This window comes from Osmerus eperlanus, chromosome 20 (assembly GCF_963692335.1).
Source record: "Osmerus eperlanus chromosome 20, fOsmEpe2.1, whole genome shotgun sequence".
Taxonomy (NCBI): domain Eukaryota; kingdom Metazoa; phylum Chordata; class Actinopteri; order Osmeriformes; family Osmeridae; genus Osmerus; species Osmerus eperlanus.
In genome coordinates, this window is record NC_085037.1 from 1,785,925 (window position 1) to 1,794,530 (window position 8,606).

An 8,606-nucleotide genomic window follows, 5' to 3' on the forward strand; every position below is an offset into this window, starting at 1 on the left:
CTGCCAATAACTTCTGAGGAGGGAAGATCAGGTTTGAAGTTTGAATGATTTTTCACATGAATCCATGTTTTCATCACAGAACAAAAATAACACCTTTTCACTTTGACCACAAAAGTCTATCCAAGAATGAATCAGAAATGCAGCAATCTGCTTCAGTATCGTGTTTTCCATATCTTTACGTACTGTATAGTATAGTAATTGACGTATTTGAGAAAAAAACAGCATTCAAAAGGAAAACTACAATTCCTTCAGCCCTATTGGGAGGGACTCCCACGATGGTGTTGGTCTGTTAGCTTCCCTGTCCCCTGTGCCGGTATCTCAGCCACTGCCCAGCACCGTCCATGCTGCCTCCTCCTCCAGGGGAGTCCTGGCCGTCTGCCGCCAGTCCCGCAGCCTCCTCGCCGCTGCCTCGGCTGGGTCGGTAGTTACATCCTGCCCACCAGACAGGCACTGAAGACCATGGTGGCCTCCAAGTATGAGGTTACTAAAGCAAAGGCTATGACTGAGGTGTCTGAGGTCCAGTCGGTGAGTCTGACATCAGACACGTGGACCTCCATGAACATGGAGGCCTTCCTTGCCATCGCGAAGAACGTTCTACTTGGAGAATGGGGCCCGAAAAGGACAAAGTTCATTGCCTCATTACTGACAAGGCTTCCAACGTGATATTATGTGCAAAGCTACTGGGATTGCTCCATGTGCCGTGTTTGGCCCACACCCTCAACCTGGTGGTGAAGAAGGCACCGGAGCTCACCCCTGAAATAAATAAACGACATCCGCACACGAGCCAGGAGGGTTGTGGCATTCTTTAAGTCCAGCACCAACACTGAAGAGAGGCTCTCAGTCATCCAGGACCAGCTGGGCATTCCCAAACTGAAGTTAATCCAGGAGGAGGAGACTAGATGGAACAGCACTTTCCAAATGCATGAGCAGAGCCTGGCAGTGGGAGTAGCCCTGGGCAGTCTAACAACGGATATCCCTGCCTTGAGCACCACTGAGCTACAGACTGTATCCGAGTGCCTGGGAGTGCTTGGACCTTTCAAACACGCAACCGTCGAGCTCTCTGGAGAGAGGAGCTTCATCTTCCAAAGGAATACCCCGCCTTCGAATGCTGCAGTGCAGCACAAGGTTGCTTCTAAGTGTGCCACAATGCACAACTCAACTGCCTTACTTGGGGCAAAACCTTAAAGTGCAGTGTGGAAAATGTTCGGGTGCTGGACCCACGATTCAAAACCTTAGCCTTTGGAGATCATTTCAATGCACAGGAAGCTGTAAAAAGGACTTGACATCACTCGATTCCTTCAATCTCTCAATAAAGTTGCCATACCATGTACTGACCAGCAGATGTCCCTATGGAGAAGATGTAATAAAGGCTTCGAAAAAGCGATACTTTTTTGACACAATTGTTTTAAATAGCTTGTTGCTTCGGAAAGCTTTGTTTCCCCCATCACTACCGTGCCCCTTTCATGTTAAGCGTAGTCCTTGATTTTCCCTGCCCTAGTATTTTCCAGTTCTGTCAATTGTCATCACCTGGTCTCGTCTGTCAATGTTTTTGTTAGTGTTAATGCTTTCACCTGTGCCTTGTTTTGTTTCGTATTTAAGTCCTTGTTTTCTCGGTTTCTATGTCTTGCTGTATGTGAGTATCCCTGCCGTGTTCTTCTTTTGTCTTTTGTCTAAAGTCCTGTTCCTGTTCTCCTGTCTCCCTCGCACCTGGTGCCTCCCTGCACTACCCCTTACACCCACTGACTGTGCAGAGCATTTCTTTGCCAGTGGCTCATATCTTTAAACAGTTGGTGATGCAGAGAATACTGGTACAGCATCAGTTTGCTGCTGTACCAGTGGTTTACCCATCTTTAAAAAGACTGTTCAATGTGTTCGTCACCTTCCCTGGCCACAGAGGAATTCTTACTATTAAATAGGTCATTTCTAGAATGGAAGGTAAGTTCAAGCATTTCTGTAATTGCGTGACATATTTGAGTGTTAATATTATAGGTGGTAACTGTTGGCTAACCCATTTTACTGAACCTTTCCGAAATGTTATCAGGGCTCTGGACTGCACTCACATACATACATATAAAGTGTTCCTTCTGCACAAGGCTGACTTTGTCAATACGAAACCATTGCACAGGATCAATGTGCAATATACTGTAGAATAGACTGTAATACATATATATATATAGCTTTTACTATTTAGTAAGCCAGGCACCAGGGTTGTGTTACAACTGCATAGACACTAAAGGAATGATCTAAACATTGAATAGGCCTAATTCGCATTTCACCACAATTTGAAATGTAGCCTACTTCCTCACATCCCTTTTATACATGTTTTATGCCTATATTATTCCAGTCAAATTATACAACATTTCCCTTCTTTCTGTGATGCTTAATGTTACCACAAACATGGAGGCAAAATGGCCTGGCTCAGGTTACGACTTTCAAAAACATCTTCCGAGCCTCTTCTTTCCCAGCAACTGGCAGAAAGTAGGCTATTCATTATACATATTTCAATGTATAGCTTTACCTGCTCCATCGATTTAGCATTACAAAGAAATTGTCAGTTAGATTGTTTATTTGCACCCTACCCAGGTGAACTCTCAGGGGCTTTGCTGGGGGGGGGTCTCTTGACTCCCCACCAGGAGCCCTGGACAGACGCACGACGCAACTACAACTTGGCTCCTGCACACGAGGGCTCGTATAGGGATGGCGTTTGGGCTCATCAAAAAGAGGTTCTACTGCCCGAACCTCCTCGAGTGATTCCACAAAGGGCATGCGATATTACTTTTGCTTGTGTTGTGCTCCATAACATCCGCTGCTTGGGTTGCCTTCCTGAAAACCTGAGCTAAGTTGAAACCAATTTTGCCACCGCTTAGATTGACTGCGGTTGTTAGGCTTAGTGATGCCAGCTAACTAAAATGGGTATGTTGAACTTTCTCCGTAGTAGACCTCTGTTCTTTGTCGGTTCGTTGTTGTCCTCTGGTTGATCCTTATGTGTCAGTAGTATAGTTATTAGCAGAAGAGCAAAGAATGGAAGACAAAAGACAGTATGGATGCTACTGAAGGAAGGAAGCGATCAAGAGTATTGGAACATTTTGATGTGTCATCCCCCAGTAAGGTAAATATTATAGTGGAATGTATTACATTCATTCATAAGGATTGGCATATTGTCAGAGTTTATACAACTGCCATTATTTTACGGTTCAGTGTGGTTGCTGTGCTCTGAAGAGTTGGCACGAAACACAATTACACCTATTCAATGTTGAGGCACTTTTGTGCCAAACACGAGCATCGGGCTACACCGTTAGCCAATGTGACTAATCCAGGCAGCGCTCGAGTTCCTTCGAACAGTGCTAGACTTGTTTAATCTGTACTGTAATTATCACTCCATTTGCATATGAAAATTCGTAGTGATAATCATGAACATCATAATCCTGGAATCCAAGATCTGTTCTGGAATCTGGAACATGATCCTCTTCATTAGTGTCCAGAAAACGAATGCTGGATGACTCATTAATCAACGTGATTGTTAGGATGCCCAGCCTTTTACAGTTGTGAAAGGCTTTTGTTCACCTAGATCCGACCTACATCATCCCTGGGAGGAAGGCCTTGAAGAAAGTGGAGTCCAAATACAAGACCCACAAAGAGGAAGCCATGTGGTGGACATAAGGTGAGGAAGGTCTCTGCTGTGTACTTCCATGAACATGGACTCGTACCTGGCTGTGACATGTCACAATATCATGGAGAAGGCAAAGCTGTACACTATTCTTGGAGGGGTAGGAACATTCCTCCTAACCAGCACAGCAGCTCACCTAGCAGAGGCAAAAAAACACCCTGATTAGCTCCTATCAGTCTCACCACAATACTAGCTGAACCGTGCAGATACAGGGAAAACAAAGCTGACAAAAGTATTAGCTAACTGCTTGGTAGCTAGTACTGTAGCTGGCTACCAGCTGGTACATCCTGTGCTTTTGAAGCACTGGATTATCTGCTACAGAAGAGCACATCCTAGCAGCTATTTTTCTCACATGGAGAAGCCGTCTGTGCTCCATTTTGCTCCTAGATTTAGACCTGACCCCCGGACCGGTAAGTAAATTGTACAGCTGAGCTAAGTAGACTAGTCTGTGTGGGATTGCAGGAGCTAACCAGTATGAAAGTCATACAAAAAAAGTGTGTTGATATCACAGCCTGGAAACATTGCTAGCTACATGTTATCACCCTGGACTTTGCCTGTGGTGTTTCTGAGGCTGTAGCTAGCTTAACTTCTGGGAAATATATTTCCCAGAAGTTAACGAGCTACTAAACTGATGTTCTACTATAGGTAATTACATGCGGGTTTGTGACTGTGGCTAGATAGTTAGCTACCGTTAACTTAACTTTTTTGCCATAATTTACATTTTTATGGCAAAACCGTCAAACTGAATGTTCACAGAGATACAAGCAACACAATCGCGACCAAGACGAAAATGTTGACACCGACATTGTCTATGGGTGGGAAAATAATAATAAATATAAATGAGAGAGAATGCCAAATGCAAGCACACCCAATTATAAATGTCTTTCTCTGATAAGAAAGACATGGCCTATAATTAGAACATTGCAAAGACACCTATAGGTATTAGCAATTGCTGTGTCAACGAATGTTTGCATACCAATAGTATTGTCACTAGGAACTGTTTGTTGTTTTGTCCAAGGAATGGAAACACATGGACACAAGTTGAATACAAATTGGTTGTCTCTTGCAATTAATGTGCATTAAATAGGATAGGGTTCTGTGTTCACTTTCCTCACCAATTTTGTGCTGCCACAGATCCCACAATGATATGTGGAAGGTTTCCAGCGGATCCCATGGAAAATGGAGGCAGAATTTCTCTGGCTCTGAAAAGTCTCCCATGGAGACTGGATGTTAAGTGTTCGGGTTATGTACTAGAGTGAGGTACTATATGAGGTTAGGAGTTAGAGTGAGGTATTCTAACGAACACAAAAGGTGTAGGGTTAGCGTGAGGTATTCTAACTAAGGAGACCCAGTAAGCTCTTCCATATGTTCTCCATCATAAATCCATCCCAGGTGAGACATTAGCATAGTGGAAGTTCATATCACCTTGTTTGTACACATCAGAGACAGACAGTCCTGAGAGTGTTGCCATAGTGCCTGTAATAAACATTTCCTCATATAGAAAGCACTGTAATTTACTGCACACCTGGGGGTGGTGAGTAACACTAAAAACAACATGTTATCGCCAAGGCAATGAGGGGTACAAAAACTCTGGAAAGAGAGTGGGAGAGAGAGAGGTCGTCATGTTTTTGAAAGAACCATGCCAGTGTGTGTGTGGTGAACACTAGCTGTAGTAGTATAGACCAGAGAGGAAGAGGGGGTGATGTCATCACCAACATGTTGTCTGCAGAGGGGGCTGTCTGTCAAACTGTGTGTGTGTGTTTCAAAGATTAGGTTTCTATTTTCACAGAAAAGGAGAAAAGGCTTAGAATTTGTATTGGGTTTAGAATTACATTAAGGGTTGGAGTTATGGATAGTTTTAAGGTAAGGTTTCGGCTTCAGGGTAGGGTTTTGTGTTAAAGTTAGCGTTCCCAAAGGTTAGGGTAAACAGGTTTTTTTTTTATGGCACTGAATTGTTAGTCCCCACAAGAATGGCTATGCAGACTTGTGTGTGTGCTTGCATTCCTGTGCTCTTCCCATCTGCGGGGCGATTCTGCAGGGAGCTGGCCCAACACTGCTGTTCACATCCCATAGTCCCAGTTGTGGTTACCAAGGGAATAAAGGAACGATGACTGGGGACACTAGGAGTGCATACCTGACATTGATGGCCTCCCCAGGGGATAGGTTACACAGGATAGTACCCTTGTTTCTTTTGGGACCATTTTATGTGATTCATCACACATCTCATGTGGTTACTTTGCACTAGGCCTGGTAAATACAGACCATTGTTTGAATCTCCACTAAATACAGTCAGAATTATGCACCTGATCCTTACTTTATATGCAGCGTCTGCTAATGTCAAATGTATCCAGTTGGAACATCCTAGTATCCTGCTGGGTACATACTAGTGTCCTACTGGGTATATCCTGGGATTCTATTGAGGGTATGTTGTGGTGGATCAAGAATGTTGTGTATGTGGGGTCAGATCCAGAGAGGATATAAGCTTTTTTTGTGGTCCATGTAGAGTCACATACATGGTCTCCTTTCATGTGGTTTTATGTGGGAATCTTCAGTGCCTCTCTCTGGGATCCTGATGAATGGATATCTGCACTCCCATCCTCCCCTCTGAGTCTCCTCATCTCCTTTCCTCTTCTCTTTACGATCGTGTTCTACTCTAGCATAATTTACTGCTATACTTTTCTCTATCATACTCCACGATATTGTCACCTACTCTGTCATACTCAACTCGGCTCTATGTTGCTCTATCATACTTTACTTGACATTTTGCTTTCATTCACTACTTTACTTTTCTCTATCATACTGTACTGCAGGAATGCACATAAAAATTCAAAGAGATCCATTGACCAACATTTTCTCCCCCCAAAGGTCCAAACCATTAAAATGTATTTTCGGGGTGTCACTCTTGTCTGTGTAGGCCCTACAGTTAATCAACAAAGTACTGACACTTGCTGCGGGAGGGATAAAGGCATATTTTGCCTGTCCACCCCTTTTTGAAAGCTACATTTTCTGTATCGACTTTTGCGCACGCCATTCTACAACCTCTCTCGATTCTGCTTTCGCTTGTCTCGCCGTCTCTCTCCTAACATGCGTTGTAAAGTTTTGCTTTGATTGTCTGAGTTCCGTGAAGTGATTTTAAATAGTGCACGTGATTGGACAACACATCGTAGTATGGGGCGCTGTCTGGGACCTTCCCAGTTGTGCTGAGTCAGCGCAGTATGTGTTCATTGAAAATAACGTTTGCTTCATCAGTATTTAATGTAACAGTTGTTTATGAGAAACATATCTAGGTCCAGATAAGACCTTCACTGGGTCCGCCAATTGTGCACCCCTGCTCTACTGTCTCCTACTTTGCGCTACTGTACTCTCCCAGGAGCATGGTGAAGGCTTTGTGTTCCTGTCAGGGTTACTGATGTGGGAACTGTCGTATTGGCTTGTGACCTATGTCCCAACTGCGCTGAAGTGTGTGTGTGTGTGTGTGTGTTTGTCAGTGTGCAGGTCTATCTATAGACTGCTGTTCAGAGCTGAGAAGGGCTGAGAGCTCCCATGACAAACATTAAACCGTCGTTGACTAGCCCACCAGGAAACACTTCACAATGAACTACAAGTCCCAGCATGCCATTCTCCTGGGCCACATTAAGGTTGTGTTCAAACGTTCATCTGGGTTATCTGCAATAAGTCCAGCTGCTATGAGTGACCATGTATGTGAAAATGAACCAATAACCCCCACTATCCCACCCGGGAAATGTTAGTGGGGTGTGCAGGAGTGCCTGGGAGGTCTTTTCAAACACCTACAAGGGAACAAGGACTCGTGCTTCAACCCTCTCTGAAAAGGACATCTGTTCAATCATTATCTTGGTTTTCCTGGATGAGGTATGATCCCATGTAGAACAATAGAAGGCACGGTTTATAATAATAATAGAACAATATTGATACTGCAGAGACAAGGAGAGTATAGGGGAGATCAGGAGAGGGAGAGCATGAGAGAGGGGAGACCAGGAGAGGGAGGGCAGGAGAGGGAGGGCAGGCTGCTCAGAGGAGACTGGGATGGAGAACAGATCCTGGAATCCTGCCCAGATCCCATGCTAATGTCCTCCGACTGCAAACATTAAACATTCACTCTTGCGCGCACATACTCACTCACATTTAGCACATTTAGCATTCACTTGCATCGTCACCCCCCGCTGGTGAACATTTAAACATGTGCCCCTCTCCCACACACACACACACACACACACACACACACACACACACACAGACTCCCCCTGGGGCCCCCCTGGGGCCCCCTGAGACCTGCTCATCTTCTGAAGGCTCCCACGAACTGAACGAGATTCCCAGCTCAACTGTTTGTGTGTGTGTGACCCACGTAGTATGTGTCACTCACACAGACAGTTCTGTGGGAGAGAGAAGAATAATGAGTTGGTAGTTAGAGGGTTAATAGCACTAAGACGTTAAGGGACCAGGGATTCATCAAAGTCAATCATAACCTTTTCCTTCTAGATGCATTCAGCCCTCAGAAGGATAGAGAGAGATAGAAGACAAAGGAAGACAGAAGAGAGAGGGACGAGGAGACCAGAGAAAGGGAAGTAGAGAAGAGAGACAGTGAGAAGAGATGGAAGCGAAAAAGAGAGAATGGAGTCTAAGAAGATAGCCTGGCAATCTCTTCTCCCCTCTTGAATGCTCCGCCTCGCCTCCTACATAGCCAGGGGGTAGAGGAGAGAGCAAAGCCAGCTCCAGAATGAATCTCCCCCTCGTCTCGCCCCTCCTTTCCTCATCCCCCCCCCCAGACAGTTCATCCACCCCATTCTCATTCAAACAGCTCATACGCTCTCTAATCAACAATGATTCTCTCACACATTCGACGGCCAGCCAGACAGGCCAAGGGATGCCAGGCTTGGACTCCCTTGCCAACCTCCCCTGTCTTCTTTCCTCTCCCGCCTCG